Source organism: Macrobrachium rosenbergii, chromosome 30 (assembly GCF_040412425.1).
Source record: "Macrobrachium rosenbergii isolate ZJJX-2024 chromosome 30, ASM4041242v1, whole genome shotgun sequence".
Taxonomy (NCBI): Eukaryota; Metazoa; Arthropoda; class Malacostraca; order Decapoda; family Palaemonidae; genus Macrobrachium; species Macrobrachium rosenbergii.
This window is the reverse complement of record NC_089770.1, coordinates 28,805,369-28,814,546: the sequence shown is the minus strand read 5'-3', so window position 1 is coordinate 28,814,546 and position 9,178 is coordinate 28,805,369. Positions and strand designations below refer to the sequence as shown.

Genomic DNA, 9,178 nt, shown 5'->3' with positions numbered 1-9,178 from the left:
GACTGGCATGTTTTAAAAACCAATGAAAAACCCGAGTTGGTTTCCAGAATGGATGAGCAATTGTTATTCCTGACCTGCCATCGCTTAACCCAAAACAATATGCTCTCTTATCAGAACTGATGACAGATGACACATCTGGTCTACAATTCGAATCTCTCTCTCCCACTAATACACTTTTATCAAGAAAGATATTATTAATTCTAAATTACATGGTTAAGTTATCTAAATCACTAACTCTTTTTGAGATCTGACACTACACTACATACAATATTTCAATAACTACTATTATTACACATAACACATGATAAACAGAAGAGTAAATATATAAAAACTATGGGATGATATACATATTACAAGGCAACATCATGAAAAAAAAAATATATATATATATATATATATATATATATATATATATATATATATATATATATATATATATATATATATATATATATATACAGTATATATATATATATATACATATATACATGTATATATAAATATATATGCTATATATATGCATATATACATGTGAGTGTGTGTGTAATTGTAACTTCTTGAATTCTTTGGCTTTTTGGTTATGCTTGTCTCTTCAAAGCCTTGGATCCAAGTGCAAGATACATGAAGCAATTATGATGTACTGTAGCAGGAATTGAACCCTCATCCCATAATCACAATGAGGTCATGTTGCCAACCTGATGACCTCATTGTTTGAATTTGGATCCAAGGCTTTGTAGTGACAAGTGTATCCAAAAAGAGTGAAGAATTCAAGAAGCTAAGAGGGCATTGTGGCTATTACAATTACAGACATATCTGGTAAAAAGTGACCAGTAGATCCAATATGTATATATGCATATATGCATATACAAATACACACACAAACACACACACACACACACACACACACACACACACACACACATATATATGTATATATATATATATATATATATATATATATATATATATATATATATATATATATATATATATATATTCAGAATACTTCTTAGAAAAACGATCTAGATATTTTAGGTTTTCCTTCAGTCTGGATAGTTCATCTCAAATTCAGGGAAACAGGATCATCTTGAAGAGCAAAAGTCTGGCAGCTGAGTCGTCTGTCACTTTTTATACTGAAGTTCTTTTCATATAAAACTGAATCGTTCATAATTCAGAAACTCCTATTTGCGCTTAATCTGGGCATCCGACGATGAAAACTTGTATTCAAGAAGACTAATCACCAGTTCTCGCAATTTGAAACGCGATTTTCATATGTCTTGGGTAACCTTTTTTCCGATTAATCAAAAGCTTCGAGGAGTATCATCATCTTCGAGGACGATAAGCTGTAATTCTCCTTGTACGAAAGCCATTTCTAACTGGTCAACTGACATAATGGAGGATGAAGAGAAAACAGGTGTAGAGGAGTCATATTCGAGAGTAACTCACCTTGTATTGTTTACATTAATAAGAATGACTACTTATCTTAATTTATTATTACTCCTGCTCTGTGGATACAAGATGCGTAATGAATTTTAGGTGCTATCTGTTGACAAATCAGTCACCATTTTTAAGGGTTATTGAATGTAGATAGTGGAGGGGAGAGGTCCATGAGATATACCAGAGACATTGTGGTTGTGAATCTGAGAATGGTTGTAGAAACGACTGAGTAAAAAGGAAATACAAATTGAAAAGAGTATGAATGGGAAGCATCATAAATATGTGGAATCATTATGGAGACTGTGCTTGGTGGTAGCGAGATTATGATTAACTCGATATGAAATGTGGGGCATCTCTTTTATTGTAAAAAATTGCAGGTGAATTGAGAACTGAAGTAACTGTCCCATGGATAAGGGACAGACGCGAATACAGGACATCTATCTACAGCATAATATAATTCACTACACCTTGGATGGCGTACAGAGTGGGTTTGAAGTCTGAATCGTAGGAGAGCATTAGGACTTTTGGCAACATGTAGAGATACGTGGAACAATCGGTTGTTAGCAAATTCATGTGTGAATATTTCAGTGTTAGTAAAACTGCAATGTAGGGGAAAGTAAAAGTGAAATTTGTTTGGGAACATGTAGATTGCATAGTGACTGTTATGAGTCTCCAACAAGCGTGCGTTATTTCTCCCTGACTGTTTAGTTTTTATACGGTTGAAATAATGTGATAAGCTGGGGACAGAGAGGGGGAGCACCAGTGGAATTTGGAAGGACAGGAGAAATAAAATGTGCTTGACGTATGGGATGGCAAAGGCATTCGGATGATACAGTGCTAATTGGTAGCCATGTCTACCAAACAATACTACAAAAGCAGTAAAACATTATGAGTTCACAATAGACGATATCGAAAAGAAACACTAGCATCGGTACACGTGATACAATCAATTTTTTTTTAGCAGAAGTCAATTATCCATATGTGATACTGAAGTTAATTATGATTGTCGGAACGGAGACTCGTCTCAGAAAATAATTGCCTTTGTATTTTCAAGGTTTTCATTCATGTACAGAGCAATCGTTGATTTTCTTGTCTCACTAGACAGCAAAATTTTACAAAATAGAGATGATGGGATGACGCAGGTAGAAGGGACATAAAATGCACTGACTTTCTACTACTTTCATACCTCGACCAGTCAGGAGCAAGACAGAAGCTTCGATGATGGAATGGTGAGCGTCAGTGAAGAGGGCAGAGGACTGCAAAGAGTTGTCTGCTGAAGGTATTTGGAAGGAAGCAGATGGTCAAACGAGAAAGGAGATGGATCATAGGCAGATGGGGCAAGGACATAAGCAACAGATCTTTAAAAGTTCTGGAATTAGAAAGTTTGTTTACGAAGATAGCAGCTGAAATACACGAGGGAAGGCCCGTGCAAACTCTCTCTCTCTCTCTCTCTCTCTCTCTCTCTCTCTCTCTCTGATTGAAGGAGAGTTTCCTTACGTTATGTGAGTGATATGAAAAGAAAGTATAAAATGGTAAGACTGAAGGATATGATGTGAAAACTAGGAGATCGGGAAATATAGCGATGCAAATGAGATGTGGTTCAAGGGTAACAAAATTAATAATGTTGATCAGACTGCTTTGGGTGGTTTAGTAGTGTAGGGAGCCTGGGAAAGAATAGATTGGTCGAAGGGAATCATGATTCAGAGGTTAAAGAGGTGAGAATGCACTTGCACAATAGCATGTGCTGCAGCACACCTATCGACGCACTACTCATAAGGCTTCATCATACTGAAACTGAAGCAGCTTCTTCATTGTTCCTGTAATTATAAAATGAATTTGACAAGGAAATCTGAGCTGTTTATCCATGGAAAGGACTTCGTGGTACAAAGGGAATGAAAGATTCCGGTGGATTTTCTTTGTCTGAAAATTGACTCACTTTGTGCGAATGTAATCTTCTGTACATACATTGGAAACTTTTTTTTTCAAACATTTTGAAAAGGTAAATAAACATAAGATTAATCTATTTATGGGGAGTGTTGAAGATAACGTTGTTAGGTCCTCCCGTTTGCAATTAGTTTTTATGGCGGTAGACGATCTGAAGGAATAATGATCAGTCACCTCTCTCTCTCTCTCTCTCTCTCTCTCTCTCTCTCTCTCACACACCCTCTTGCAACCCGCGACAGACGATTAACAACTAGGTCCCTACTTCACTGCTTAGGTCAACACAGGCAAATTAGATTTTCATGGAACGTGTCTTTCTCTATCCTTCCTTGGTGATCGTTTAGCTGATTAAATAAATGCTTAGCCACTTGCACCCTGAGGTCTGAGAGAGAGAGAGAGAGAGAGAGAGAGAGAGAGAGAGAGAGAGAGAGAGAGAGAGAGAGAGAGAACATAATAAGTATGATATTTCTTAAACAAATGTTCAGTTATCACAAAAAATGTGGGTTATCTTTTTCATAAAGACCTATGAGTCAGTTTCCCTAAATTAGCGGAAATGCATGCATGGTATCCTTCGATATCTGAAAAGTGGTCCCGTCATTTTTTGGTCCTACGAAATGCACGATTGAATGATTATATATAAGTTATCTGGCGTCATAACTGACACACGGTCTTCAAAATAAATGTATGACTCATGCTGTCAGATTTCGAGACCATAATTCCTGGGAAATATATGTGAAATCATAAAGGTCTCAGATTCCAATCATGTCCTTAGAGAGTCAATCAAAACTGAAAACAAGACTTCTGTGTCCCTCAGGTTTTCTTATGTTTCTTCTGTGGCATAACTCACGTGTCTAGAGAAATAAAATTTCAGGAGTTAGAAAGCGGAGAAATAAGAGATCCAAGTTCATTATTAGGTGTCATTCATTACATATTTACCAAAGACCTGAATGTCGAAGAAATCTTTGAATTATTCAAAAAATTAACCTTTGCTTCTGCCCTGCCAGGCCATATTGATTATTAATAAGTCTTCAGCAAAATAAAGAAATGAAAGGATGAATTCCGTGACTGCTTGACGGGGTAACAGATAGCTCGTCTTTCATTGGGCTGTCACTCTTGTGGGTGTGGCCATCTCAAGCATAAAACACGGGTTGCAGGCAGGCTATCCCATCAGAGAGTCCTCAGAGTTGATCCGTGCTTTCCAGGTAAAGTGTCCTGTTAGAATTTTCTGTGAGTGTGAGAGTCTGGAAAAGTGTTGGCTTCGGTGTATCATAACCCTGAAAGTTTTAGAGGTAAGAGAACAGGTGGTAGACGGCATCCAAAGTACGAACAACGATGTAATTAATACTCGTCCCTCGAGTTAACGTTAGGCATGCGACTTATTCTGCTCTCTTTTTGGTCTGTTTCTCTCTCATACCAGACCCTTACATGATTTGAGTTGGATTTTTCAAAGTTCAAATGTCCACACCTGACCCAAAAATCTGACTACATTTTATTCATGGATTATCCTTTTTGTTCCTGTTTGGAGAAGTCACTGGTAGGTCCTTCGGAGAAAAACTTGCTTCTGATATCCCTAAATAGTACTATATTCATCAGAACTTTGTTCTTTAAACCTCTGCTTTCGTTGCACGACAATTATAATCTTCCATCATGTAAGAGGGTCCATATATTGTTTGCTTCTGGGCGAAGCCACTTTCTCAGTACCCACCGGTTTTTTCTTCTTCTTCTTCTTCTTCTTCTTCTTCTTCTTTTTGCGTTTAGCGTTTTCTCTGGAATGCGGGCCTAGATGTGGCTAAATCATCAGCTGCTCACACGTATTCGTGGAGGTATTCGTGAAGACATTTACTTCCCTCAAAAGGAAATTGTCTGACCCGTAATATAAACACGATAACACCAAAATTCATCCACGGATTTCATTTCTGTTGTCAAAGGCTTCTTCAGGGACAGAAGAGTGACTCATCGTATTCAGGGGATTTATAAGTTTGTTTCAATATGGTACGAAAGGGGGATATCCAGTACAAAACATAAAATAGTGAGTGACAGAGAAGAATCAGGTACAAGCGGCAACATAATGTTACGGATATTTTATACAATAAGGACAGAGCCAAAGGCGTTAGAGTGAGCGTTTCCTAATGAAGAGATGAGTCAAATTCAACTTCATTTATAAGTTGTTGGCGGTTTAGTTACTTATTGGATAAACTGGTTTTATTGGAGATGAATTGGATATCCTCTTATTTCAACAAATTCTCCGGCATAATTATAGCATTAATATTATGAATGGATCACTCCATCACTGATCGACGGGCTTGGAAAATATATAGATACATGTATGTATTCACACACACGCACATGACTAAATTTATATATATATATATATATATATATATATATATATATATATATATATATATATATATATATATATATATATATATATATATGACTTTTTATCACATCACCGTGATTCATATACAGTCAGTAAGCTACAAACGTCCTTTAATATCCAATTCGCTCTACCTCGGAAATAATATATTTTCATATATGTTACCGAAGGGGAATTTTTTAGTTGATAATAAGTTCGTCGTTCCGTGGGCTCGAACCAGCGACGGACAAGAACTCAGGACTGCAGTGGACGCTTAACCCACACGGCTAGCAAGTGAGGTATAAGTGGATATCGGCTCCCATATACAAATCTCCCGTCGAACTCAGGTGTTTGTATTTAGAGACGATATCCACCCACCTCTGCCATGTTAACCGTGTAGTGCGTTTGTCGCACGAAGCCATATTATGACTTTTTATCACATCACCGTGATTCATATACAATCAGTAAGCTACAAACGTCCTTTAATATATATATATATATATATATATATATATATATATATATATATATATATATATATATATATATATTTATTTATATATATACATATATATATATATATATATATATATATATATATATATATATATATATATATATATATATATATATATATATATATATATATATATATATATATATATAAACCGTGAGTGTGTGCATATGTGTCATGAGGATGTGGCAATCCTGCCTCCCCTTGAAAAGGTGCATTCAGGCAAAGTGGTTAAGTAATGCAGTACTCAGCTCACGTTTCCTATGTGCGTAGATTATTTTGGGATTATTATCAATATTCCTCACAACTGTAAGTGGGTACCAACTTCTGCTGGTTTCAAGGGGCCAGTTGTGGATTATATATATATATATATATATATATATATATATATATATATATATATATATATATATATATATATATATATATATATATATATATATATATATAAATACATTTATATATATACATATATACAGTATATTAGTGTTACACGTGGCTGTCAGTGCTGGTATGGGTTGTAATAATAATAATAATAAAAGAAATAACAATAATAAAAGAGAGAGAGAGAGAGAGAGAGAGAGAGAGAGAGAGAGAGAGAGAGAGAGAGAGAAACTAACCATTTTTCACCTATCCTCAGGTCATCATCCGGTGAAATGCGTCTTTTTATGGCAATGTTCCTTGTTTTTGTAGTTCTTCTGGGACTGCTAGCCGAAGGGGAAGGGATCCCATATGGAGTAAGTATTTCATCTTGATTACTTCAAAATCTTATGAATAAATTATGTTTACATACATACATACATACAGCATATATATATATATATATATATATATATATATATATATATATATATATATATATATATATATATATATATATATATATATATATATACACACACACATTCACTTCAAATTTGCATTTCAGGGTGGAGGAAGCCCAGCTATACCTCCGCCAATTCAGTGCTGCCTTCCCTACTGCCCCTGCTGTGACCCACAGAAGCCTTGTACATGCGGTGCCCCATGCCCATCTGTGAGTCAAATTAACCTTAGCTAACTGGCTTCAAATTCTTTATTACCTCTGCCAGTAATCAAGTTTGTTTGTCTACAAGATATTTTAAGATGTTATTATGAAATTCAATTCAATTTTGTCCAGGGAAGGGCTATTGGCCAAAGAATGGTTGATTGAATCTATAGCTGGATCAAAATCAGAAAGTGGCTCCGGGAATTTGTTGGTACTGATGGAGGCGTGAGATGTCAGTTGCTTCTTAGTTACAGTTTTCCTTGTTTTTGTTTTTATCGTCTCCGTTATTACTACTTTTATTATAATGACTTGCCACGCACTTGTCAATGAACAGTTGTACAATGGCTATTAATTTTCTGCTTTTTCCTCCGTAGGTGCAGGGTTCATGGTGATGTCACAGGCCATGAGGAACTTCCATCTCGGGATGAATTTGAAGTTGCTAATGAAAACGAGATGTCAGTTCATCAAATAAGTAAAACATTTCAAATTTAGATTTGTCTTATTGGCGTTACCTTTTGACTGGTTATATTCGGTCAAGCACAACAAATATGATGACAGCATAAAAGTGAATGCCATTCAAAATGGAATTCTCTCGAAAATGACTAAATGGTCTGCAGGGTTGAAAAAAAAAGAGAACTGAGGAATTTGAAAAGAATGTGAATTTAAAGAATGGTGTAAAGAGTCCAGCAAAGGAAAAGCTACACTAGAAAAAACTATTTCGAGACTTTAAATAGATAATACATAAGGGTCAAGTAATGATAAAGAAACCAAATTAAGACAGACCAGAACAGAACCGTTTTTAAAATGCGAATAGATTTCAATCGACTTTAGCTTATCGTGGGGCCTTGAATTCCTTGCAAGCCAAAATATGGAAATATAGGAGGCTTATTGACAATCGGTTGTTTCTCTTCCAATTTTAACAAAAAAAAATTAAAAAATAAAATTTGCCTGTACAAATCATTTTTGCTGCGTCATCGTGACCAACGTACAAATACAGCAGTTACGACTTTAAATCAAAACAGATACTGTAATCACGTTCTCAGTGGGTGAGGTACTCAAGACCTCCACAGGGTGACTTCTTGAAAGTCCTTTCTGCAACCTTGAAGGAGATCTGACAGTATTCTAGACGGCATTTAAGCAGATCGATGAAATGCTGCAGTGTAGACTTAAACCAACACCACCAGCTTAGTGAGACTGCCTTCGTTACGAAACTCGAAATGCATCACTGAAAAAATTTACTCCTCGAGTGATCATTGTATCCGTTGTCTGCCAAACACTAAGATCGCTGCGTCTCGTTGTTATGGGATGGGCCTAGAAGAGTCTACTCAAGTGAAAGTTTTCTAAAGTAAAACCATAAGCTTAAAACTGGCATTAAAAACACATTCGACTTTAGGTATTTTCATTGGTAGCCTAATTTTTTTCCATGAAAACAAAGATGTGGCATAATTTTTGACTGCTAAACCTCTGTTCCGCTACACGTGGTCGGCATAGGACATTCAGGAGGTCAGCGGTCACTTTAATGGGTTAATCTGAAACCAGCCACCTACAGTACTTGAAGAACTCTCTCTCTCTCTCTCTCTCTCTCTCTCTCTCTCTCTCTCTCTCTCTCTCTCTCTCTCAAGCTGCCATTGTGAAAGGACAGTATGGAAAGCCACAGCGGAAACTACAGCAAGTGACAGGAGTTAGGCAAAACATAAACAATGGATTAACGTTAAGGAAAAATTTAAATGGCTAAATACCTGTGGCTACATTGCTTTTAGTTTTCTGTAAAAGAAAACTATTGTGCCGGATTTGTTGATCATCCACCTCCAATCATTAAACGTACCAAACTGCGGCCCTCTAGCCTCAGTATTTTTTTTTTTTATTTAAGGTTAAAGTTAGCCATGATGGTGCGTCTAGCACC

General features: G+C 36.0%; 1 long non-coding RNA gene across 1 annotated transcript; it reads left to right on the top strand.

The window, feature by feature from the left end:
• Positions 1-6,885: 6,885 nt before the first annotated feature.
• Positions 6,886-7,766, top strand: LOC136854791 (uncharacterized). Its single transcript, XR_010857802.1, has 3 exons — positions 6,886-6,988; positions 7,180-7,284; positions 7,650-7,766. It is a non-coding gene; the product is annotated as an uncharacterized lncRNA (long non-coding RNA).
• The last annotated feature ends 1,412 nt before the right edge of the window (positions 7,767-9,178 follow it).